Here is a 27,806-nt window from a genome sequence, read left to right as displayed (position 1 = left end):
TGGTATTTGAAGGTGCTCAAATACGTCAGCCTCGTGTCGGTAGATTTACTGGCACGTAAAAGAACTCCTGCGGGACTAAATTCCGGCACCTCGGCGTCTCCGAAAACCGTAAAAGAGTAGTTAGTGGGACGTAAAACAAATAACATTATTATTATTATTATTATTATTAAAGAGGTAACTTATATAAGAAAACGATTTACATTACATTAGGAGGGAAGAAACGCTTGTGAAAATAAGTTCACCTCAAAGCAATATGAGTGGGAGCTCGAGAGGGTTAAGCACTTTCTATCCCAATTTGTAGTTTAAAAAGATAGAATTGATACCAAGTGTCTTTACATTCTAAAGGAAAGTTACATGGTAAAAGGCTTCGGACCTGCCCCGAGAGTTAAACTGCTGAGCTAGCAAGAAAAGAAGTTATTCAAAGGCCATTACCTGGTGGTTGAACTGCTGCCCGAAGAAAGAGGCGCTTCCCGCCCCCTGCTACATAATTTACACAATGATAGATGTTACTGAAGTAGCCCGGAGACCCGAAAATCAGCAGTTTATATACCCTCGTGGAAAGTTCGAGGCGTTTCGTGAATGATAACACCCGCCCACAAGCATTTTATTGGATAATGGCAAAAACTACTACACTAGACGAAGAAGAAACACCTTATTGGTGGAAAATTAATTACAGAAACTCCTTATTGGTCAAATTCAAAACTGGCGGAAAGAAAGGGTTAACATTGCCAACTTAAACAATGGCAGAAAGAAATTTAATAAAGAACAAACTTATAAGTACTAAATTTCTTCAAAAAAAGGTTCCTTCACTTCGCACTAGGGTGCACAATTGTAGTTCTTAAGTAGTGTCCTCTAGAAGAGAATGTTCACACTTCTTGCTACAGATAAAACAAAAATGAATCGAAACTGACATAGTTCAGAACACTTCAAAATTTATAGTAATGACATCTTCTGAGAAATCGTTGAATTAATATGGAAGTTAAAGTTCAGGCTTCCTCCAGTAGAGGAGTTTTAACTGGCGCAAGGTTTGAATTAGCGGCGTGGAGGTGTACCACCCGGTACAATTATTATCATCATCATCATCATCATCATCATCATCATCATCACAACGTTGTGCCCAACCAAGGAGCGCGATTTAGGAGATGGATTTGCTTTCTTCTATTCCCAGAAACTCTTCATAGTCTCGCTGTGCTTTTTCTTCCGTTCCTCCGTCCATGCAGTCGTGGTTCTCATCTTGGGTTTTCAGAAAAATTATGTTTGTTCTCCAACGTTCTAAAGCCAGGCCTATCACATATAATTTCACTTGTTGTGCTGATTTATTTAAGGTCTTTTTCAGTTTCGAGTATCCATTGATTCTTGACTTTTAGTGAGAAGGCATAATTAAATATCTTTCATTGTCCATTCTTTGAATATGGCCATAATATTTCAGTCATCCTTTTCTAATAGTGTCTCATATTTTCTCAGAAGTCTGGCAAAATTCAGGAGACCTCATTTTCATTCACACTGGTACGCATGCTTGGCCAAAGATTTTCTTATTCTTATTTTTCTGAAGTTTTAGTTAGTGATCTGACTCCAGTGATCAAGGTTTATGACGCGTACAATGCTTCGGGCATAATTGTCGTGTTATAGTGATTTACTTTATCGTTCCGAGATACTGATATCTTGTTGTATCTATTCCGCGTGGCTCTATAAGCTTTTTGTAATTTAGAAATTCTCTCTCTGTTTGCTTAACGATTTAATCCGGATGGTTGGAGGATTTCCTCTTAAGTATTTGAATTTATTATTATTTTTATTTTTATTTTTATTTTTATTATTATTATTATTATTATTATTATTATTATTCAAGCCATTTTTAAGACGAACATCGTGATGTAGGCACAACACAATGCATTTTAATATCAATGAGTGTTTCACAGTAACTTTTTCAAGGAATAAGTCGACATTACTATTTCAATATAAAATGGATAACACTGTTTTATGAAAGTCTAATTTAGCAAAAGTATTGGGAATTTTAATGAGCACTACATTTTCCTTCAAAGGACATACTGAAAAAGTTACAAATGAAGCCTATAGATCCATAGGTTATCTGGTTTGGAGTTGGAGGGAACTAAAAAAATGTTATGGACATTAATTACTCTCTATAATACATTTGTACGTAGTAAACTTGAATGTTCATGCGTTGTTTTGACAGCTGTCCCATATAAATAAAATCGAAAAGTTTCTTCGCATTCTGTATTACAAAACGCAGCATACTTTAGCACTAAAATAAAAAAATTTCATACAATAACTTTCTAAATGAATTTAAACTTTCATCATTATGTTTTAGAAGGGATACTCTGCAAAAAATATTTTTGTACAAACTCGTAAATAATGTGAGTTATCATGACAGTGGGATACTTGCTAGAATGAATTTTAATGTGAAAAAGTGTGAGTATACAAGACCGGCGTTTTATTGTCTGTCTGTTAGGTCATCAGCCCAGAGGCTGGTTGGATCCTCAAATAGCACCACCAAAGGTTATGCGGTTATAAGAAAAATCCCAAAACCAACGGCAGCACCAAAATGAGGCGTACTAGGCAAGGTGAGGAGTGAGATAGTTTGCCATTGCTTTCCTCACTGGGTCAGAAAGTACTATTGCAGCACGACTGATCCTATGAGCAGTACCTTTCATAACACTCAGATGCACTAGTCGTGCTCTGAATGTCATTACTCAGCACTACCCATACCCCAGCAACTTCCATATTGTCACAGCCATGGATGAGACTGGGACTTCGGTGGAAGCTACACTTTACTCTCGCCTGTGCCAAGAGATGGATGCAAAAGTACTGTATACATCAAGAAATGACAGCAGGCACCTGCGTTTTTTATGAACACTCTAAAACAGTGAGCCACAAAAATTCTCCAATAGTTAGAATGTGTAATATTTTTAACAAAATTGCTGCATGTATCCGAAAATTGATTTTACAATGACTCTTGGATACTTCATGCATCATTTGGAAAGTGCAGTTTTACACAGATACAATATTTGACTTTTTTATCAGAAGATGTTATCATCTAGTAGTTAGTGTAAATAAGAATCGGGTAGGCCAATAACAGGTTTTTGTTAAAATATTATGTTTAGTCAAATTGTATTTCTGTATAACAATATTTATGCTACATATGACGGTGCAAACATCGGCCTCTTACCCCTGGATCCGTGGTCAAATTCCGGCCATTCCATGTGAGATTTGTGCTGGACAAAGCTGAGGCAAGACAGGTTTTTTTCCGGGTACTCAGGTTTGCCCCGTCATCTTTCATTCCAGCAACACTCTCCAATATCATTTCATTTCATCAATAATTCATTAATCATTGCCTCAGAGGAGAGCGACAGGCCTCGGCAGCCGGCACAGTTCCCATCATCGCCGCTAGAAGGGGCCTTCATTCATTCATTCCTTTCCTGACCCGGTCAAATGCCTGGAAACAGGATGTCGATTTTCATTTCATGACTGTGCAAACAACAAGCGTACTGAATTTATTATATTCTCATGTTTTTTCTCTTTATCTTTATTTTTTCATATTTTGAATTAAATTTTCTTGGGTTTTTTTTACAAATTCTGTTCGATATAATGTGTATTATTTTTATAAAATCCATCTGTAAATGGAGAATGTGTCTGTTAGTGGCATATGTTTAAATAAATAAATGAATGAATGTTGTTTACGTTACTCTTTCTTAACTATCTATGAGAACCTACCACAGGGTGTTGATATGCCACTCATACTCAACCACAGCAACTGATAAGTTCTAAATGTTTACTCTTCTGACTTATTTCATTTCATGCCAGTTCCCTCTGTTGATCAGTGGTAGAGTTTCTACCTCCTGATCTGAAGATCTGGGGTTCGAACATGGCAAAGACAGTCGGATGTTTTAAGGGCGAAACAAAAATGCCATTCGACACTCCATGCCGTACGATGTCCGCATGTAAAAGATCTCTGTCGACACGTTTGACGTTTAGCCGACAAAATTCATCAAAACTCAGCCATAGATTGCACAGTAGAGATCTGGCTTACTTTGCCATCTGTTAGAATAAAACTGAACGTCGACATTGACGCAAAGGCAGCCTAGATGTCCTCACCTGCACTGAAGTCAGAATTAGAAATCGGATTTGAACACTGTTGGTAACAGCAGTGAACTGTGGAGGGAGTTCGAACCCCACCCTGAAGATAGTTTTCCGTGGTTTCTTATTTTCACACCAGTCAAATGCTGGGACTGTACCTTGAGGCCTAGCCCTTTCTGATACCATCGTCACCGTAAGACCTATCTGTGTCGGTGCAACGTAAAGCAGATTGTAAAAATTATATATTAATACTTATTTAGGTATTTTCGAATTTTTACTAATTCTGAATTAGCTTCGTCAGACTGAAAAAACTTCACAGTTAAAAATTAACAAATGTAAAAACTGAAAAAATATATCTTTCACTAAAAGAAACAAACAAAAATGGTGTCAAATTTCCCTTTGGGAAAATCAAAAAATGATAAATATGTCTTTTATTGCTGCCGTTTTGAGGTCTTCCGGAGGAGCAACTCGTTATCAACATCACATTCAGTTTCTTGCCATGACTTTTGGCCACTCATTGTAATTCTTATAAAATAATTTATTTATTATTATTTATTTTTTTTTTGCTAGGGGCTTTACGTCGCACCGACACAGATAGGTCTTATGGCGACGGTGGGATAGGAAAGGCCTAGGAGTTGGAAGGAAGCGGCCGTGGCCTTAATTAAGGTACAGCCCCAGCATTTGCCTGGTGTGAAAATGGGAAACCACGGAAAACCATTTTCAGGGCTGCCGATAGTGGGATTCAAACCTACTATCTCCCGGATGCAAGCTCACAGCCGCGCTCCTCTACGCGCACGGCCAACTCGCCCGGTAATTTATTGTTTATTCCAACTGTTCAATACTTATCGTGCTTTCCACACCAGTCAAATGCTGGGACTGTACCTTAAAGCTACGGTCGCTACCTTCCCACTGCATGTAATCCGAGAATTGATTTCACAATGACTCTTCGATACTTCATGCGTCATGTGGAAACTGCAGTTTTACACAGATACAATATTTGACTGTACTTCCTCTTAAAACAATCACCACCACCTGACGGGGAATCGAATTCGGGGCCTGCGGGTAAGGAGCAGGCAGGCAACCCCTACACCTTCAACAGTGATATAACAAATATTCGCGACTTAGTTCTTGTTTTCCCTGCACTTTTCATAATCATCCGGAGTCGGCACATATGTGGATTAAGCTCGAATTTACGGCATGATGCCCTTCCTGACGCCAACCCTATGTGGAGTGATGTCTTCACTATTACGTGTTGGTAGTGTGTAGATTAATATGTGTATAAAGATGGTCACAAACACCCAGTCCCTGAACCAGATGTATTAATATGTGTATAAAGATGGTCACAAACACCCAGTCCCTGAACCAGATGTATTAATATGTGTATAAAGATGGTCACAAACACCCAGTCCCTGAACCAGATGTATTAATATGTGTATAAAGATGGTCACAAACACCCAGTCCCTGAACCAGATGTATTAATATGTGTATAAAGATGGTCACAAACACCCAGTCCCTGAACCAGATGTATTAATATGTGTATAAAGATGGTCACAAACACCCAGTCCCTGAACCAGATGTATTAATATGTGTATAAAGATGGTCACAAACACCCAGTCCCTGAACCAGATGTATTAATATGTGTATAAAGATGGTGACAAACACCCAGTCCCTGAACCAGATGTATTAATATGTGTATAAAGATGGTCACAAACACCCAGTCCCTGAACCAGATGTATTAATATGTGTATAAAGATGGTCACAAACACCCAGTCCCTGAACCAGATGTATTAATATGTGTATAAAGATGGTCACAAACACCCAGTCCCTGAACCAGATGTATTAATATGTGTATAAAGATGGTCACAAACCCCAGTCCCTGAACCAGAGGTATTAAATACAAGTAGTTTATACTTCGGCCCCGCCTGAGAATCGAAATCGAGGCCCTCTGAACCGCTGACTTTCCAGCCAAGAATCCAAACCAAATATTCGCGATTTAATGAAGTGAATTGATTTCTTTGGAGAAACTCCTTCAGAATCCCGGTAGTCGTTTAGTTTGAATCACAGGCTTTCCCACCGTCGATTTTAACAGGTATGTTCTTAAGCAAAGTGATAGCTTGTCAAATTACTTCCGTTGACAGGTAATAGAATAACCATTTCTGGTCAGATTGTAGCTTACCGCTATGAAATCCTCCAATCCTCTTCTTCACTGCCCTGGGGTCGTCCCTTCCATGCTGTAACTAGTACTGCACGTTGAATATGTATATGGCCTTCCAGCTGGTACGTGACAAGGCACAGAGGATCGCATTTCTCACACACACACACACAGGGCAATAAAGAGCTGTCTGTTCTTCCTGTGTTACAGACTGCCGTGCCAACTGCAGCTCAGCTTGCCAAAACCGAGTGAGATCTGGGACAGCGCGAGTTCACTTACATTTGATATGCTTCATTAAGTGATTCCGACATGCGCTAATGTTTCGTCTCCGAGATAGCTGACGGGATGAATAAGGCAGCAGCCAGAAGGTTATTTGGAGCTTCCCCAAGGCTATAGTCAAGGTATCAAGGCGGAGATTTAAAGGAGAATCCCCGAAACGACCTTGGAATGTGTCTAACGTTGCGTCGACAAATTTAATTAAAACTCAGGCATAGATCACCCAATGATGATGATGATAATTAAAACCCGGATTTTTATGCAGTAACAGGTTAGACTGCAAACTAGTTTGATTAGTAGGAAGCGTCGGCCACCCGCTCTTCCATAATGTAGCAAGAGTAACATAAATTATAGGGGTTCTGATGGGCCTTACCCCTAATGTTTATGCAAACCCCAAAGCATAGTCGTTGTGAAGGTAGACTATACTTGCTACTCGCTTCAGTAAGTTTGTATTCTAACCTATGAATGCATAAAAATCCGGGTTCTAATGATAATGATGATGATGCTAGTTGTTTCAAGGGGCCTGGCATTTAGGTCATCGGCCCCTAATGGTACGGAATGAGACGAAATGGAATGAGAATTTAACAGCACAAAATTCATAAACTAGCAAGAATTCAAAACGTGATGATGAAGAATGAATTGGTGAATGTGAATTTAAAACAATCAGTGGAACCGACCCGCAGTGCCTCACCTCAGAAACAATATTACTGACCAAGTGACTCCTTCCACAGCACAAGTATCCTGAATCGATGATGTGTGTTGTCTAAAAGTCGACGGTCCCTCATAATGGCACTCATCGCTAGCGAAGTAGAAGTATAGTATTTCTCAATTTGCGGTACCAATCAAAGGTAGAGTAAAATCACGGTGTTGCAAACATTATGGTACTACTTACAAGTATTGTGCGAGGTACAGGTAACGCAGACCTATGGTGTTTCTCACATAATGGCTCCACTCGTAGGCAACGCAAACCCATGGTGCACTTTACATAGGTGTACTAATCACAGGGACTCGTCCCGTACTATCCCTGGTGCTCCTCACATAGTGAGTACAAGTCACAGGCAACGCAGACCAACAGTGTCTCTCATACAGTGGTACTAATCACAAGTAGTTTCATGGTTCTAATTGAATCATCCCTTGGTCGCCCCATTTAGTCGCCTCTTGCGATAGGCAGAGGACACCGTGGTTGTATTCTTCGTCTGCGTCCCACACCCACAGAGGTTAGAGAGAGAAAAAGGAAGATAAATGAAGTAACGGATGAAGAAAGGTAAGGGCCATGAAGGGCGTGAAAATGAAAGACTCCCTAGGCCTCGAATGCTCTAATACCGTCGGGTTCGGTAAAGAACAAGAGTTGATCAAGGGAGGTCGGATAGGATGGATGAAAGTGAGGATTCTGGCACAAGTAATTGGAAACAGTGCCAGGACTCAGCTAAGGGCCCCGTGGTCGCCAACCCACGCTCCCAAGTTGAGAGCCCCTTGGGCCCCCTTTAGTCGCTTCTTGCGATAGGCAGGGGATACCGTGGTTGTTTTCTTCATCTGCGTCCCCCACCCACAGAGGGTAATAATAATAATAATAATAATAATAATGTTGGTTTTACATACTACTAAGTACTTTAACGGTTTCCGGAGATGCCGAGGTGCCGGAATTTTGTCTCGCCGGAGTTTTTTAGGTGCCAATAAATCTACCGACAAGAGGCTGAAGTATTTGCGCAGCTTCAAGTACCACCGCAGTGAGCCGGGATCGAAGCTGCAAATTTCAGCTCAGAAGAAGAGCGTTCTAACGCCTCAGCTACACAGCCCGGTCTCCAACAGAGCTGCAGATTGCTCTGCCTTCTAGTAGGGTAAAGCGGAACATCGAAATTCACTTGCAGTCATCTTCAGCGACGTGAAAAAATGGAATGCCTCCGCACGTTGGCTATCGCCATATTATTATTATTATTATTATTATTATTATTATTATTATTATTATTATTACGTCCGACCTCCCTCGGTCAACTCGTGTTCTCTTCCGACCCCTCGTCGGCTATTACAGACTAGGCTTCGGCCTACAATTGTGGTCCGTGGTCGGACAGCTCTGCACTCCGGTCGGTCAACCGAGCAGATGAGGGCTGTCTACGGCTCTTTTTTTTTTTTGCTAGTGGCTTTACGTCGCACCGACACAGATAGGTCCTATGGCGACGACGGGATAGGGAAGAGCTAGGAGTGGAAAGGAAGTTGCCGTAGCCTTAATTAAGCTACAGCCTGGTCTGAATATGGATAATAACGGAAAACCATCTTCAAGGCTGCCTACAGTGGGGTTCGAACCCACTATCTCCCAAATGCAAGCGCACAGAAATGTAAATTTTTGAAGACTTTCGTCTACAGCGTGGCATTGTATGGAAGTGAACATGAGTAATAACGAGCTGAGAAAGGAAGAGATTAGAAGATTTTCAAATGCGGTGTTACAGAATAATTATGAAATTGAGATGGGTAGTTCGAATCAAGAATGAAGAGAGACTGAATCGAATTTGTGTGAGGAGAGCGATTTCGTGAAAATATGACCAGAAGTAAAAGGATAGGACACAACTTAAGACACCCAGGACTTGTTCAGAGAGGATTTTGAGGTAAGTGTAGGTGGTAAGAACGGCAGGGATAGACTAAGGCATTAATATGACACATACTGTAGTGGTTGTAAAATGTAGTATAGTTAAGTAGACGTGAAAAGTTTAGCACAGGGTAGGGTGGCTTTGAGAGCTGCATCAAGTAGGTTTTTGCACTGATGACCCGAGCAACAATAGAGTATCAAGCGAGCGCATATATTCGCGATGTAACTGTACAGTCAGTCATCACTGACACATTTTTAAACATAAGCGGATACAATTTCTGTTCCTGACTTACCTACAGTGACATCATGATATCCGGAGTTATTTCCCAATACGCTCCACACTGAGCAGACACTAAGTACCGACCAAGGCTGATGGTCCACTCTGACTGTCCGTATTCCTGTGATGGGGACAATAATTGATGAACCAACCAACCAGATGCCTCCGCTGGCTATCGACACCACGCTCCCGTGGGCGACTCAGTGTCAGAGGTCATGAGATCGAAGCTTTGTAAACGACGTGAAAGTATTTTACGATACAGGCATAGGTTAACGCTGTTATCCTGTAAGAGCTGTTATTCTCCATTGCATTTATGCCTTTCTGAAAGACCTAACAAAAATTATGTTATTTCCAGAATCCTGGAAGAACCATTTAAATTAAACGAGAATTGACATGGTAAATAAGGAAGGAGCAACTATTGCGGACAGTGCATTTAACTCACTATATATGGATATAATTGAAATTAAAATGTGAGATATAATTTTGCTTGTGTTCATATACTGGTTAGTTATCCAAATGAGTGTCACCCATAGGTATTTAAATATATGTACCAGACACGGGGATCAATTCTGTCAGCTGATCATCCGTATTGAAATGTGTGGATCAGACATAAATATAGAAATGTATTGATTTCCGTACGTATAAACTTGTGTCGGAAGATAGTACCTACATCTCCTCGTGTGAATATTGGAGAGCTGTGGAATATCGACTTCAGGCTGCCAGTAATGGTATTTGAACCCAAAATCTCCCGAAACTTGCACAGCTACATAACCAAAATACCACTACCAGCTCGCCTGGTAACGAAATGTTTGTAATTAATGGAGAAAATTCGGATGGTACTTTTGTTCTCCTTTTGAATAGCAATAGAGAAGTGGAAGGTACTTATGTAGAGTCCGGATTTCTAGGCAGTAATAGGTTAGAATGAGAGCCTCCGTGTCTCAGGCGGCAGCGCGCCGGCCTCTCACCGCTGGGTTCCGTGGTTCAAATCCGGGTCACTGCATTTCAGATTTGTGCTGGACAAAGCGGAAGCGGGACAGATTTTTCTCCGGGTAATCAGGTTTTCCCTGTCATCTTTCATTGCAGCGACACTCTCCAATATCATTTCATTTCATTTGCCAGGCATTAATCATTGCACCGGGGGAGTGCGGCAGACTTCGGCAGCCGGCACAATTCCTATCCTCGCCGCTAGATGGGAGTGTCATTCATCCCATTCCTGACCCGGTCTAGTGACTGGAAACAGGCTGAGGATTTTCAACAGGTTAGAATGCAAACTTTATGAAATGAGTAACAAATATAGTCTAACCTGCACAATTTGCATAAACATAAGGGGTACAGCTCACCAGAGCCCCTAGAATTTATCTTACTCGCTCTACGTAACTGAAAAACGGGCCAGACGACCCTTCCTAATAACCAGATTAGTTTGCGTTCTAACCTACACGTTACTGCCTAAACATCTGGGGTTTTCTTATAATATCCATAACCTCGGTGGTTAGTGGAATAGAGTGGTTAATTGAATGCCTGACTGTCCCCGTGAATTAATAAGTACTCACTTCTGTTATAGGCTGAATGTGCATCTCATCGTTTCTAAATGATTGAAGTTTCTGGTGGGGAATCGAAACCCGCAATCTTGTAGACGATCGTTTGGGCTAGGTGGCACCCGTTGTCTAATATTAGTTCTCAAAATTCGACGGTATGTTGATACGATCTTCGAAGTTGTATCCCATATTCTCATCTTACCGTGTCTTGCTCTTTGGCTGAATGGTCAGCATAATGACGTTCTGTTCAGAGGGCTTGAATTCGATTTCCGGGTTCCGGGTCAGGAATTTTAATCTTAATTGTTTAATTTTCTTGGGTGGCGGACTGGATGTTCGTGCTTTCCCAATATACATAAAACTTACTACACCACAATAACACGCAACTTTCCATACACAGCAGATCTTGCCCATCCTCGTCGGAGGGCCTGCCCTACAAGGTCACCAACCATTGGCCATAAGAAACCAACATCATCATTATCTATCGGGTTTTCACTATGATGACAGCCGAGCTGAGTGACCGCTGTCCTGACCCCGACTTGGCAGGTTCGATCCTGGCTCAGTCCGGTGGTATTTGAAGATGCTCAAATACGTCAGGCTGGCGTCGGTAGATTTACTGGCACGTAAAATAACTCCTGTGGGACTAAATTCGGGCACGTCGGCTCTTCGAAAACCGTAAAATTAGTGCGACGTAGAAAGAATAACGTTATTAATATGATGACAAACACAAAGAACTTACACCGAGGGAGTTGGCCGCACGGTTAGGGGCGCGCACCTCTGAACTTGCATTCGGGAAATAGTGGGTTCGAAACCCACTGTCACCGGCCCTCGAGATGGCTTTCCATGGTTTCTCATTTTCACACCAGGCAAATGTTAGGCCCGTGCCCTAATTAAGGCTATAGACACTTCCTTCCTACTCCTAGCCCTTTCCTATCTCATTCTCGCCATAAGACCTATCTGTGTCGGTGCGACGTAAAGTCAATTGAAGTGTAATAATAATAATAATAGGACTGAGCCCTCGTGAAAGACCATACTTCATTGGAAAATGCTTTTTCCACTTACACTTCAAAGTATTAGTTGGTAACTGGAAATAAATGTTCTGCTCTATAAACACTGTGGTGCTAGAACTCAATGCCAGCTATAAGCGCTCCCACTTAACCTTCTTCGCAAGAAACCGCCGCCGGTGGCGGTTAATTCGTTAAAGTGCCTTGTACCCAGAATAGCGCAATCGACTCCGGGCGAGATAGAAGTCGTCCATGCAACCACATCATGCTCTGCTGTATTTCTTGGTGGCGTGACTGAGTCCGTTGCCCCTCCTATGAGACAGCTCCTCAGCTGGTACTCAAGGTCTTCATTCTTCGCCCTGAGGGGGTGATGCGGGCCACCTAAATCAAAACTCACTCACTCTCTCTCTCTCTCTCTCTCTCTCTCTCTCTCTCTCTCTCGTTAGACTAAGTTAGTCATTTTACTAACTTCAAAAGATTCTATCCCGTTTCTTGAAGGGGTAGTGCGGGCCTCGTAAAGGGTAACGCCCTAACTCAAGCGTTCAAGGTGATGTATGAAGAAGATGAAGGGGTTGGCTTATACTAGGAACTATCTTAGATTCGCCTTAATGCAGGAGAATGGAAAACCACGGAAGACCATTCCCGCGACAACCACTTCCTTCCTTTGGATGGAGATTTGAACGTCAGTATAGACATATGTTGTGCGAAGACTGAATTACTAAAAATCTCATTGATGATACACTACAACTCTCTATCAGCTTCGTAAGATACTAAGTAGTGTTCAGTAAGATCTTCCCGTTAACGCCCCCTCGTCGGGCTGGGCGTCCTGGAACTAAACGAATGAACTTTACCCTTCAGAGTGCTCGTATGGAATGTGGAATGACACACAACAGTCCCGAGGAGGACTTTCTAAACATGGAGGAAGTCAAGTTTATCATAGCACGTGGATCGAAGAGCCCATATATACTTTTTTTCCCCTTCTTCTTCGTAAGCCTGTCAACGTGGCACGTGACCGGAGTTAACAAGTGTGGGGAATTTGTGATTGAAATTTGAATTGAATGTTGAGGACGTCCTAAGATTCCGTAATGGAGATCGACTGCGTGACGTTGAAGATACCACGCCAGCAGCGGCGGCGACCGTTCGATACCGAACGGGGGACAAGTAAAATACACAAGTAACTAGGTCACTGTTCGACACTCCTCAGTGACAATTATCGACCAGTACACTTTCTGTTAGAAAATTAAAATAAAGTTGTTGGTTTCAAAATCCATTATTTTGCTCTTTTTTTGAGACACCGAGGTACCGGCATTTTATCCCGCAGGAGTTCCTTTACGTACCAGTAAATCTACCGACACGACGCTAGCAGCTTCACATGTCACTGGACTGAGCTGGGTTCGAACTCGTAAACTTGAGGTCAGAAAGCCAGCGCTCAACCGTCTGAACTGCTTGTCTGTTAGGTCATTAGCCGGGCGGAGTGGCTCAGACGGTTGAGGCGCTGGCCTTCTGACTCGAACTTGGCAGGTTCGATCCTGGCTCAGTCCGGTGGTATTCGAAGGTGCTGAAATACGTCAGCCTCGTGTCGGTAGATTTACTGGCACGTAAAAGAACTTCTGTGGGACGTAAAAACAACAGCATTATTATTAATATGATGACAAACACAAAGACGTTACACCGAGCGAATTGGCCGTGCGGTTAGAGGCGCGCAGCTGTGAACTTGCATTTGGGAGATAGTGGGTTCGAAACCCACTGTCGGTAGCCCTGGAGATGGTATCCCGTGATTCCCCCTTAACACACCAGGCTGTACCTTAATTAAGGCCACGGCCGCTTCCTTTCCACTCCTAGCCCTCTCCTCTCCCATTGTCGCCATTAGACCTATCTGTGTCGATGTGACTTAAAACAAATTCTTTTAAAAAAAGGAGAAATAGAAGTGCTAGAGAAAAAATGAAAGAAAAATAAGACAAATCTGTGGCCCATTAAAGACTAAAAATGTGGAGTTCAGACACAGAAAGAATGCAGTCCTCTACAAAAATAAATAGGCCTAAATAAAGAATGTCTGATACGATCAGGAAGAAGAGAGTTAAGTTCTTTGGTCACATAATGAGGATGGATAATGCCAGACTCATAAAACAAATTTTTGATCAAGTTTACAAGAGTAATAATCGCAAAGTATAAAGAAAGAAATGTCAGGGATGGTAATAACAGCAGATATAATACAGGAGAGAACAACTTTCAGGAGATTGATACAAAATGTCAAGGGTTTCCAGAAGGCAAAAATGAATGGACGGAAGACAGGAGGACAAAACACAATGAAACGATGAACTGTGGGAAATCAAGAAGGGAAGCAAGCAACAAACTGGAATAAATGCAGTGGGTTATTTATTTTGCGTGGTCCAATGATGACGGAAATCGATAAAATAATGAGGTGAAGAGGGGAATTTCTGTAAAAGGACTAACACGCAAATGGCAGCCAGTTGTCTTGGCAGTGAACTCTGGGTTACTATGTTCAGCAGTTCATGCTTTGGGAAGAAAAGTGGATGTATACTCTAAAGAAAACTACTTTGAAAATTGTATTTAATTCTTTGCATGACATAGGTGAGCGACTTCCTCTCTTTCTACCACATTTCCAACACCCTGGTGATATCGCAGGTGTGAACTGGGTTGCATATGTTGACTTTTAAATATGTGTATATATATACATATTTGTTCGTGGCGTCGACCTCTGTAGATCTTTTGCCACTACTTGCACCACATAATATGAACCTGCGTGTATTTGTAATTGCGGAAGTGTAGAGTGTTGAATATGAGGAAAGGAATGTTAAGGACGACACAAACACCCAGTCCCCAGGCCAGGGATATTAATAATTTACAATTAAAAACCAGTGACCCGGCCAGGAATCGAACCCGTGACCGCCGGGTGACAGGTGGACGCTTTGCCCCCTACACCTCGGGGCCGGACATATGTTGACTTAGCCCCTGCTTTAGAGCTGGCTGGCCCCTTTCTGACGCCGCCTGTTTGTGGAGGGATTTGTCCACTAACGCGTGTTTCTGTAGTTGTTGGTAGTGTATGAAGGAGTGTACCGGGAGAGTTGGCCGTGCGGTTAGGGGCGCGCAGCTGTGAAGCTTGCATTCGGGAGATAGTGGGTTCGAACCCCAATGTTAGCAGCCCTCAAGATGGTTGTTCGTTGTTTTAATTTTCGCACTAGGCAGATGCTGTGGCTGTACTTTAATTAAGGTTTCGGCCGCTTCCTTCCCATTCATATCCCATTGTCGCCATCAGACCTATCTGTGTCGGTGCGACGTAAAACCAATAGTAAAAAAGAGGAATGTATTAAAACAACACGGAGACGCGATCCCCGACCCACGGGAATTAACCAGATCCTGTTAAAATCCACGGCACGGCTACAAATCGGACCCAGAATCGTTTGAACCGCAGGCCATGAGGCTGACTAGTCAACCAAGGAGACGGTCGATCGACTCCACAACTATGTTATATTTTGGTAATATTTCGAAATTTGAAAATTCTAAATATATCGTCTACCGGGAAGTTTCATGTTATTATCGATATGATCTACCCACACTTTGAATTCGACTAGCCGTTGAATAAATAACCAAGGACATTTATATACACTCATGTAATAAGTAGACCTTGGAATTTATGTGAGAATACCACAGCAATAAGTAGAACAGAAATCGAACGAGCAACAAGCATTCTTCTACCCAGTATACAGTTGTGTAAGAAGAGTTGCATAAACATTAGGGGTTATAATAGGCAGTGTCCCAAAAATCTATGCAAATTTTATAGCAAGACGGTCGTGCAAGTAAGAGGATTTGCATTCCATGTAATTCCAAAGGTGTGAATGGCGTAGCCCGGCTGGCGACACGGTACCGCCTCTGGGCAGGATGAGAAGTGAACTATGAGCTGACTCTCACTTGTTCCGCTTCTCCTGTCCGAGATAATTACCGAGCTCGGCTGGGTCAAGGTCTCGCGTCACGTATCAGCTGCTCATGACATTACCTCTCAGGGATGTTCCATTGTTCAGTACGCCTGTAGTTTAGTTCTTGCATTGTCTTTCAGGATAACCGAGCGAGTTGTGTTTGTATTTGTTTGGTTTTCGGTTTGGGCCACATTACTGTGAGCTTGTATTCGGGAGACTGTAGGTTCTTACCCCACCGTCGGCTGATCTGCAGATGGTTATACGTGGTTTCCCATTTTCGTTTTCGCTATCCCATCAGCGCCATAAGATCTGCTTGTTTTATAAGCACATTCGGAAATGAGAGCAAATTATCATAGAGGTTTATTGCCTATTTAGTATATACACACTTATTTAACTAAACTTTGTCAATAAAAGGGACGCCCACTTATTAGAAAATCTCGGATTTTTAGGCAGTAATAGGTTAGAATTCAAACTAATTTCGTTATTAGGAAGTGTCCTCCAACCCGCTATTCCATAATGTAGTGAGAGTAACATAAATTCTTCAGCTTCTGATAGGCTGTGCACCTAATATTTATGCAAAACTCCTAGTATGACCGTTGTGCAAGCTAGAGTATACTTGTTACACGCTTCAGTAGGTTTTCATTCTAACTTATTTTTACTTGAAAGTCCCATCTCTACTTATTAGAGGCTTGCATTATCGAATATGAAAACACACATTAAATGAAATAGTCTTACGCCTGAGTATATTTGCAAACCGTCTAACATTTCTGTGATGCAGTGTGGTATAGTCAAAATAACCGAATATGAAAGATCCGACCAAATCTGATTATGTAAGTTCCTTTAGGTCAGTAATAACGTTATTGGTTGACAAGACTAAGAGTTGTATAGGCCCAAGCGTGGCTGCAGTGAGATGACAGTTTGAAGAAATCGCTGAAAGTAATGTTGGTTGCCTCTCTTAATTGCTATTAGGCGCGAGTAAAATATCTGTTTCAATTATAATGCACTAATCATTAATTAATAGAGGCTGAATTTTTAGGCAGTAATAGGTCAGAATGCAAATTAGTTTGGCTTGTAGGAAATTTTGATAGCCCTTTCTTCTGTTATGTAGCGAGAGTAACATAAATGCGTTCTGATGGGCCGTACGCCTAATGTTTATGCAAATCTCATAGCATAACAGTTGTACAGAATAGACTATACTTGTTACCCGCGTCAGTGGGTTTGCATTCTAACCTATTAGAGCCTAAAAATCCGGGTCCTATTATGAAAATGGAAACCTACAACCTGTTTTCCAGTCAATGACCGGGTCAGGGATGGAATAAATGAAGCCCCTATTGATATATAATTATTTATGTTAAACCACTCAGAATTCAGGGAGAATACAAAACGAATTGTTTAAATCGTTCAGAACAGGGATAGATCCCCCGTTTATAATTTGCCTTACGGTCACGAGTTGCGTATCGTAAATGCCTATATACATCGCCGCATAAAAACTAGTACCACAGGCGCAATATTCAAATTTTATATAAGGACAAAGTATTAAAAAATTTAATTTTAATATGGATATGTTTCTCGACTGGGGATCTCTGTAGAATTAGCGTCGTAAAACTCCTGATATCATTGTAACCATGGCAAGCAGTCTTCGTCTATGTACAGTAGGTCAGTAGCATCATCTTCCCACTGTGCGCTTTCTTCCCGTAACGACGAGCTCAAGAAAATCTCATATCAAGTGAACCCCGTTCTACTCTTCATGTCACAATTAAAATCCTTGAACTGGCCGAAAAATGAACTTAGGGCCTTGGAATAAGTACCAGGCTCGCGACCTCACATAAAAGGGCTGACTCTTCGTAAGAAGAAGAAGAAGAAGAAGAAGAAGAATTTGTTTGAGACTTTAGTCCATAGACTGGATGGATGGAGCGCTCCATGTCACCCTATGCTGTGGCTATCTTTTCATTTCTACGTAACAACTACATCCTATGTCTGCTCTAATCTGCTCGTCATACCCCTACCGTTCTTACCACCTACTCTTTCCTCAAAAACCAACTGAACAAGTCCTGGGTGTTTTAAGATGTGTCCTATAATTCTATCCCTTCTTCTGGTCAAATTTCTCCAAATTGATTTCCTCTCACCAATTCGATTCAGTATCTCGTCATTCGTGATCCCATCTACCCATCTCACCTTCAGCATTCTTCTGCAACATCACATTTCAAAAGGTACTATTCTCTTTCTTTCTGAGCCAGTTATCGTCCATGCTTCACTTTCATACAGCTCCACGTTCCAGACGAAAGTCTTCAGAAACGTCTTTGTAATTCCTATATCAATTTTCGAAGTGAGCAAATTTATTTTCCTTGCTTGTGCTAGTCTGCATTTTATGTCGTCCTTACTTTTCCCATCATTAGTTATGCTACTGTCCAAGTAACAGTATTCATCTACTTCCTATAAGACTTCATGTCCTAATCTAATATTTCCTGCGTCACCTGACTTCGTTCGACTGCACTCCATTACTTTTGTTTTGGAATTATTAATTTTCATCTTTTACTCCTTCTGCAAGACTGTCCCGCTCTCTCTCCTTCGAAGCCCAAAAACATATCCACCATTCTATACTTTTCCGTGTATCGGAGAATATGTACGAGATCAAAGATTTTTCTTTCAAAGATTCTAAGGAATTGGACTGTTATAATGAAATGACTGGAGAAATTTGTAAGAGAGGAAACATCATTTCTGTACATATTTGTACATGTTAGGTGCGTGATATAGAACCCCCGCACTTCGCTGTATTCTGTAAGCTACGCGGTGACGTTTCTTATGTCGCATTATGTTCGCTGAAACAGTTTATACAGAACTAATCTTTATGTTTGAACCGCCTACAGTAACGGTTCTTCGTACGAATGTATATTTGAGCAAGAGTTAAAGTGGTTAATGATGTAAAATGAAATGTTGTTCACTTGCATCGTGTTTAATTTCGACGTATGGGAAATTGGGAGCATAAGCAAGTACAAGGATATCCACTTGTATCTTGCACATCATTCATGAGATCTAGACCAGTCTGCCTCTGAAGTGAGCTGTACTGTTCCCTACGGGCAATTCACCCCTGTAGACAAGAAGACAGGCCGTCTCCCCAACTTTATGACAGTAACTCAAGCACAGGGGAATAATTAAGTGGTTCGCGAGTAGAACTCATTAACGGCAAGTTGATGGAATGCTCACTTCACTTGGCTCTTTAAGACTGAGTGACATTTAAAAAATATATCTTTGAATTAGACTGAATAGTGTCGTCTCTCTACATTTATTATTAACATTAAACAAACACTTCGCGACAATTACTGTAGTCTTTAACCTTAATATTGCTTTCTTCGGTTAAATTAAGTAGTTCATCGCCACTTTCCCACATTTATTCAGGCCATTCAGGCCCTGTGGGTGAGCGCGATAGAATACAACCCCCGTATCCCCTACATGACGTAAGAGATGAGTGAAAGGGGAAGCACCGGGGTTTTCAAGTGGTGACCCTGGTATTGGTGACCACGAGTCTGCTAGCTGAGTCTGACATTTTCCCCACTTAACTTGTAACTGGCTCCACACTTTCTTCTTTCCTGTCCGATCACCAGTCGGTCAACTCTTGCCGTCTCTCAACCTCAGTGTTTTAGGTTTGCGAGGTCTAGCCAGTATTTTGTTCTCACGCCCTTCGTGGCCCTTCTCTTCTTTAACCAATACCTTCATTTGTTGAAGGGTTGGGTACCTTCAGTTTTCCCTTCTCCTCCTCCTTATTCTTCTTGTTCTTCTTCCTGTTTTTCCGACAGCTGTTGGGTCGCGGGTACGAACTCTGTCGTCATGTGGATTTGGCCCTGTTTTACGTCACGATGCCCTTCCGTGACGCAAACTCTGTGTGGAGGCAGGTAATGGCTATTGCGTGTTTCTGTGTTGGCTGGTAGTATCGTGTGCTATTTGGGCATGGAGAGGAGAGTGTTGGGACAAACGCAAACACCAATCTCTGAGCCAGAAGAATTAATCAGATGCGATTGAATTACCCGAACCGAACCCGGAATTCTCTGAACCGAAGGCCTTCAACGCTCACCATTCAGCCCGGGAGTTGGACCTACAGCTTTTCAGTCTGATTAGTGTTAATATAGAGGATGGTTGCCCAGATGTACTTCCTCTTTAAACAATAATAATAATAATAATAATAATAATAATAATAATAATAATAATAATAATCGTATGGCCTCAGCTACCGTGTGCAGACATTTCAATTTGACGCCATCTGGCTGTCTGCTCGTCAATTTCGACGTTCCGTTTTACTCTAGGCCTCCACTAGATGGCAGACCGAGTAAACCGAAACTCTCTTGGGCGTCTATGGCTGAGATTTAATTAATTTTGTCGGGTAAACACCAAATGTGTCACCAGAGATCTTTTACATGCCGACATCGTACGACATGGAGTATCGAATGGACTTTTTACCGCCCTTCAAAAATCCGACTACCTCTGCCGGGTTTGAACCCGCTATCTTGGGATCCGGAGGCCGACACTCTACCGCTGATCCACAGAGGCAGCTTCTTTAAACAATGATCACCACCCATGGACTTTCTACGTTTATATAGAGCACTGAGGCTCACTTTAGTACACCCCTTGTGAATGGGAGCCGAAGAATACATCCAAGGATTTCCCTGTCTCGCGTAAGAGGTGACTAAAAGGGAAATCCCACGGATTTTCACCTTGGGAGCTTGGGTTGGTGACCACACGCTCACCAGCTGATTATGACATTGTTTCAAGTCCATACTAACTGCTTTGCTCTCCAAACTCCAACTCGTCTTTCGTTAGGTTCTTGAGCTTTAGGCAGTCTTTCGTTTTCATGCCTTTGGCGGCTCTTCTCTTTCTTTTGTAGATTTCTCCCGTCTTTCAACGATCAAATTTCTTCTCTTTCTCCTCTGATTATTAACCGAGGATTGTTACCTAGCTGTACTTCCTCCTAAAATAATAGTCACTAAGTCCCGGATGTATAAGCAGTAATAGGGTAGAAGGCAAAATTATTTGGCTTGTAGGAAGTGTCAGCTATCCCGATGTTCCCCAATGTAGTGAAAATAACATAACTTCTAGGGGGTAATACATCGGGCGCCTACTGTTTATGCATGTCTCATAGCAGAGCGGTTGTCCCAGCTACTACATACTTGTTATTCACTTCAGTAATTTGCATTCTACCCTGAACGTGCGGACTCTAATAATCACCACCACCACCCCCACCACCACCACAATTTAGGACTCGGCCAGGGATGAAAAACGAATTCTCTTCCTGTCGCCGCATGCTAGTTCTGTTGAAGATTCCACCCAATGTCGCGAGGATTCCGAACTATCAAAACGACTGCCTTCTAGACAGATGGCCTGCAGACATTGGAGTTCGCATGGTCAGTATGACGACATGTTTAGCCGTATTTCTTGACCAGACCCCTGCCTCTCGAATCAAGCAGCTCTTGATGGTCTCACGAGCCTGAGTGAACCTCTTTCAAGCCCTCGGCCCAGAATAAAAGTCCTTGGACTGGCCGGAAATTGAACCTGGGGCCTCCAGGTAAGAGGCAGGCACATTTGATCTACACACGGGGCTTGCACACACATGTACGATCTGCGTCTTCGAGATGAAGTGGCAGGAGTAACAAATACTACACTCTTAGCTAGAAACATCTTAACAAATCCTTTGTTTGCACTGCACCACGTATCTTTAACGTCTTCACCGTTTCGCAAATAACACTAAATGTACTCAACTAAAACAGTCCTTAACATCTGTCTTCCTGGAGGAGTACGCAAGAGGCTTAGATCTGGCATTCGTGTGTCTGACAATCAGAAATGTGTATATTTCTTACAAAATTGTTTCTCTCTACATTCTTGTACTCTAAAATAATAAATAGGCTTAATGGTTTACTTTCTTACTTATTATATAATGTATGTTTTAATTTGACTGGATTTGGTATCTGTATTTTAATTTTTTGAGGGGCAGCTGGCCGAGGCGTGCTCGGTTCGCCCGGAAGGACGTGGGTTCGAATCCCCGTCATGAAGTCGTAAAATTTAAGAAACGAGATTTCCACTTCCGGAAGTGCACATGGCCCTGAGGTTCACTCATCCTACACCAAAAATGAGTACCAGGTTAATTCCTGGGGGCAAAGGCGGTCGGGCGTAGAGCTAACCACTTTACATCATCAAGATCCGAAGTTACGGATGGTGGAAGCTTTTACCTTCCACCCCTCCAAGAGCCCTCATGGCCTGTGCGGAGATGAATTTGCTTTGCTATTTTAATTTTTTAGGTTTAATGTTTAAGTTAATATTTTAGTATTATAAAATGTAGTTAGTGTTCATAAACCTGTATTGTATTATACAAAGATGCTACATAAAGGCGCTTTTCAGCCTCACTGGCATGTAAGTTATCAATAAATTCAATTCAATTCTCTCTCATTAGGCCTACACTCATAACTAATGATCGTGACCCAAGGACTTTGTTGCTTCTCTCGTAACTTGATGCCATTCTATGCGATCTTGCATCTTGCAGGCAGTGAAAATGAAATGGTGTATGGCTTTTAGTGCCGGGAGTGTCCGAGGACATGTTCGGCTCGCCAGATGCAGGTCTTTTGATTTGACACCCGTAGGCGCCCTGCGCGTCGCGATGAGGACGAAATGATGTTGAAGACGACACATACAGTACACTCAGCCCCCGTGCTAGCAAAATTAACCAATGATGGTTAAAATTCCCGACCTTCCAGTAATCGAACCCGGGACCCCTGTGACCAAAGGCCAGCACGCTAACCATTTATTTGATCAACCCATCCATTTTCTACTCGCCCTCGTGACTTTTTGCCAAACTTTTCCTTGAACAATTACTTTTCCACCGAGCGAGTTGGTCGTGCGGCTAGGGTCGCACAGCTGTAAGCTAGTTTACGGGAGATTGGGGGTTCGAATCCCACTGTCGGCAGCTCTGAATATTGGTTTCCTGTGCTTTCCCATGTTCACACCAGGAAAATATTGGGGTTGTATGTAAATTAAGGCCAAGATCGCTGCCTAGCCATTCCTAGCTCTTTCCCATCCTTCCGTCTCCAAAAACCTTCGATGTGCGACGTTAAAACAAGTAGCAAGTACAAATTAGTTTTTCAGGTTGTCATCCTTTCTCCTCATTATGTGAGCAAATAATGGCAGGATTTTGTGGTACACAACTTGGGATAGCTTGTCCTGAATTCCAACTTCCCGGATGACGTAAACATTTATTCGCGTGGTATTCGCAACATCATCCTCCACCACCACATTTCGAAGGCACTGAATCGGATTTATTTTTTACTTTTATGGTCCAAGATTCGCAACCACACATCAAGATTGAGAAGACAAGTGAGTGGACTATTTTCTTCATATTCAATGTTATTGCTCTACCTTGCTAGGTCATCTTTAATTTTGTCATTGCCATACGTCCCAGCGAGTTGCAACCTTTCATTTTTTTCACAGCCTCTAAATATCTTTAAATTGTAAAATTGCTTTTGCTGAATAATTTATTTAAATATATAATTCCATTATTGAACGCTCGTGTCTTTCTTAAGCATGGAGGTCGAGATTTTAATATATCGGAGGTGATTGACGTTTCATTTGCTATACAGCAGGGTATAAAGATTACGTATTGTTGAATTCAAATCTGCGGGTGACCGACATTTTTGCTGTTCAAACGGAAAATTATTCCGCTCTCTCTCTCTCTCTCTCTCTCTCTCTCTCTCTCTCTCTCTCTCACGTGTGCCAGGCCGAGTAGTTAGGTGGTCTACTGTGCCCAGTTTGCCATTTTCGATCCTGGCTCAGTACGGTGTTATATAAAGGTGCTCAAATACGTCCGCCTACGGTGTAACAGCCGTGATTGGCCTTGGCCTACGAAACGATCCCTGCTCAGCGCGACTAATTCTCTCGGCCGTTATTCATGGTTTATTTAGACCTAGGCCGTTATCTCACAGTTAGATAACTTCTTTCACTTGTAATCACCTACGCAAAGTGAACCTCGAATCGGCCCTCAGATCTACGTAAAATTCCCTGCCCTGCCCGGAAATCGACCCCCCCCCCCCGCAATAAGAGGCAGGCTTGCTATCCCTTGACGAAACTTGCCGTATCTTCCTTTCTCGGTGAAAAAGATGTCGATCCAAACTATGGTATTTCAGATTACAGTCCGGCTCTATGGCTAAATGGTTAGCGTGCTGGCCTTTGGTCACAGGGGTTCCGGGTTCGATTCCCGGCTGGGTCAGGAATTTTAACCATCATTGGTTAATTTCGCTGGCACGGGGGCTGGGTGTATGTGTCGTCTTCATCATCATTTCATCCTCATCATGGCGCGCAGGTCGCCTACGGGTGTCAAATCGAAAGACGTGCATCTGGCGAGCCGAACTTGTCCTTGGACACTCCCGGCACTAAAATCCATACGCCATTTCATTTCAGATTACGGCACTGAAATTTACAGCGATATCTCAGAGAAATATAATAGCAAACTCCAGCGAGTTCAGAATGCCTGTGTGCATTTCGTATATTCGTATATATCGTCATGTAACATCTTTCCACGAAGCCGCAGAGTGCTTGAAACTCGGGGATAAACGATAGATAGATAGATAGATAGATAGATAGATAGATAGATAAAGCCTTTATTTTCTGTGGCGAAGTTAGGGCTGTTGGCCCTTTCTTACACTTAACCACACACATATTGTTATTATTCCATACAATGATATTGATTAACTTAAAATACCAAGAACTACAAATAACACTAATTTTAAGACAAAAATATGAATGTCTACATGCAAAGAAGAGTGAAAGAAAAAGTAACTGCCTACATAATACAGGTTTGAGGAAAAAAAATCAATACACAACGAAAGAAATACGAATGTAAAAATACTAGTAAGCTTAATAAAAATACTAAATGAAATTTAACTAATTATATCCTTGCAAGACTAGATCTAAGTTAAATACTGTGCTTACTACTAGCTATTTTTAGACTACTTCTACTTCGTAAATACAATATGGATGTTTTAAATTTAATTTAAATTATCATATTAAAACAATATTTAATTTATTGTGCAATAATCTCATATCATTTTCACACACAATCACTCGTTCCACTCATACAGGTACTGTACCTTGCTGGAAGCACTTAACGAGGAACTGCTGGTAGGAGGTTTTAAATATACTTTTTGATGCAGCATCCTTGATGTCTTTGGGAAGAGCAATCCACCATCCCGAAGCAGTGACAGTAAATGACCGATGACATGTGGTTGTTCGGTGGACAGGTATTTCTAGGAGAGACACTGAGCGAGTATCATGGAGATCATACTCACCTGCTCGCTTACTGCTGAGAATGTTAAAATCTAATGCTCGCGCGTATTTGACCAAGTCCATTGTTCAGATGATCGGGTCAATAGGTTTAAGTTACAGCAAACACTCTTCACGTTCAACAGCATCGTACGGTAAAGTGCAGTAAGTCTTCTGTTGTCACTGCCTCTCAGTTAGACAATGACCATAAGGTAAGGTAAGGGTTATTCTGCCCGAAGGCAGGTCCGAACCTCCACAGACGTGTTCCTGAGCCGGAGTTTACGTGCGGTAGGGTGGCCAGTTCCTTTCCGCTCCTTCATTCCCTTGACCCCCACCAAAAGCGCGTGGCAACCCATCCAACTCCTGACCACGCCCAATGTTGCTTAACTTCGGAGATCTCACGAGATCCGGTGTTTCAACACGGCTACGGCCGTTAGCAATGACCATATGATATACATGATGTATATTTTGGGTTTATGCTGTGAAAGGAACTATATAAACGCTCACGACCTTGCCTTTCTTCATCGGGAGACAACAGAGACATGAATTATGGCGCATGAAAGGTTGCTAGGAGAAAGCAACATATACATCATGAATAGTTACACGAACTGTCTAAATAATAATATTATGTGAAATACAGTAAAGTAGTATCAGAACTCAGAGAAAAAAATGTCTTAAATACCGCTACCTTTCCACGTATTAAGTGAATTTTCCCCAAATTAATTAAATATAACGAAATATCATGATCCCTTAGATACAGTTTAGATGTTTAGTTTTATTCTTAATTCATCCTCGGCATTAAAATGTATCTTAGGTTTCTCTTGTTAGTATAGTGTATGTTCCTGAAATGATAAAAGTAATCTTGTAATTTTTAGTGTTGAAAATACGTCTTAGCAGACAAATTAGGAGTCCCCATACTACGAAAAACGTAAAAATTCCTCAATTGTAACGAAATTTCAAGGGATAAAAGCCCGGAAAGGTTTCAAATTTTGAGTCTTGAACAGCTCTATCAAACTTAAAAAATCCGAAAATCATTTCCGGCCTATATGCAGTTCAGGAGAAAGAGCCTAAAATAGTTTTTTCCTTTTTATTAAAATCCCCGCCTAATTAACTTATTTACATAAATCTTTCCGCAGTGTATTCCTTGGTTCAATATCCTCATACTTTTATTTTGAAAAATGTCCACACTGAATGTACTTATAAGGGCTTAAGTGAAACTCTACATTGACTCACATTAGCGCTCTTAGCGGTAGGAAAAGACAAACTGCCAATCTAATCGGCCGGATAACGATGATTAAGAAAAGGATTTTAATTTGTAGGAATAAATAAATAATATATGCTCAGACTTTATTATGATATTTTATTTACCTAAAACGCATAGCTCATATTCCTAGGATGTTTTCAACATTGAGCTGCTTGTGAATTTTTTAATCCTCAGTTGGAAAATGTATCTTAGGCTCTTTTATGTATTCTTATTAGATTTTGTAGATTGATTGATTGATTGATTGATTGATTTATTTTTGTTGTTTAAAGGGGCCTAACATCGAGGTCATCGGCCCCTAATGGTACGAAATGAGATGACAAATTAAAAGTCCAAAATCCTCCACTGACCAGAATTCAAAGCGTGAGGACGAAGAATGAATGACCGGGCGAGTTGGCCGTGCGCGTAGAGGCGAGCGGCTGTGAGCTTGCATCCGGGAGATAGTAGGTTCGAATCCCACTATCGGCAGCCCTGAAAATGGTTTTCCGTGGTTTCCCATTTTCACACCAGGCAAATGCCGGGGCTGTACCTTAATTAAGGCCACGGCCGCTTCCTTCCAACTCCTAGGCCTTTCCTATCCCATCGTCGCCATAAGACCTATCTGTGTCGGTGCGACGTAAAGCCCCTAGCAAAAAAAAAAAGAAGAATGAATGGATGGATTGATATGAAGTTAAAACGATCAGTGGATCCGACCCACAGTGCCTCACATGCACAGAAGCTGGCACAAAACAATAGTAGTACGGACCAGGGGACTGCTTCTATAGCACGATGCTGAATCGATTAGAATATGCTAGTTCTCGAAACGGGTCCAAAATCCAGGTCATCGGCCTTCATAATGGTATTTATCGCTAGAAAAGTAGAACCACGGTATTTCCCATGTTGCGGTACTAACCAAGAGTAGCGCAGACTCGCGGTAGTCCACACATTATGGTACTACTCACAGGTAATGAAATTCGCACATGTATTACAGGCCTAATGTGTTTCGCACATTGCGGCGCCCTTGACAGGCAACGCAAACCTATGGTGTTCACTACCTAAGTGTACTAACCACAGAGACTCGTACTATCCCGTGGTGTTCCTCATAGAGTGGGTACTAACCATAGACAAGCCAGAACCATGAGTTCCTTCATCCCATGGTGTCGCTCATATAGTGCTACCAATCACAGGTACTGTAAAAGCCCACGTTTTCTACTAATCACAAACCTATTTGGTACCCAACACAGTGGTACTACGCGCAAGTATAGGCTACCCATGGTGTTCCCCGCGTGGTGGTACTAATCACAAATAGTTTCATAGTTCTAATTTGATCATCCCTTGGTTTCCCCTTTTAGTCGCCTCTTACGACAGGCAGGGGAGTATTCTTCGTCTACGTCCCCCACCCAGAGGGGGTAGATTTTGTATA

The 27,806-nt window shown here is 41.9% G+C and overlaps 1 protein-coding gene across 2 annotated transcripts in view; it reads right to left on the bottom strand.

Annotated features, from left to right (window-relative positions):
* The window catches only part of LOC136883527 (uncharacterized), a 483,493-nt gene that overhangs the window by 20,453 nt on the left and 435,234 nt on the right, over nt 1–27,806 (bottom strand). The window contains exon 1 of one of the 2 annotated variants that reach the window (XM_067155894.2): nt 6,269–6,400. The exons of the other annotated variant lie outside the window; for it this stretch is intronic. The gene's annotated coding sequence lies outside the window, so the exon portion shown is untranslated. Of the gene's footprint in view, nt 1–6,268; nt 6,401–27,806 lie in introns of those variants that run through there. 2 annotated transcript variants of the gene reach the window in all.

The sequence above is a fragment of the Anabrus simplex genome, chromosome 11, assembly GCF_040414725.1.
Source record: "Anabrus simplex isolate iqAnaSimp1 chromosome 11, ASM4041472v1, whole genome shotgun sequence".
NCBI classification, from domain to species: domain Eukaryota; kingdom Metazoa; phylum Arthropoda; class Insecta; order Orthoptera; family Tettigoniidae; genus Anabrus; species Anabrus simplex.
This window is presented reverse-complemented; position numbering and strand designations above follow the sequence as displayed.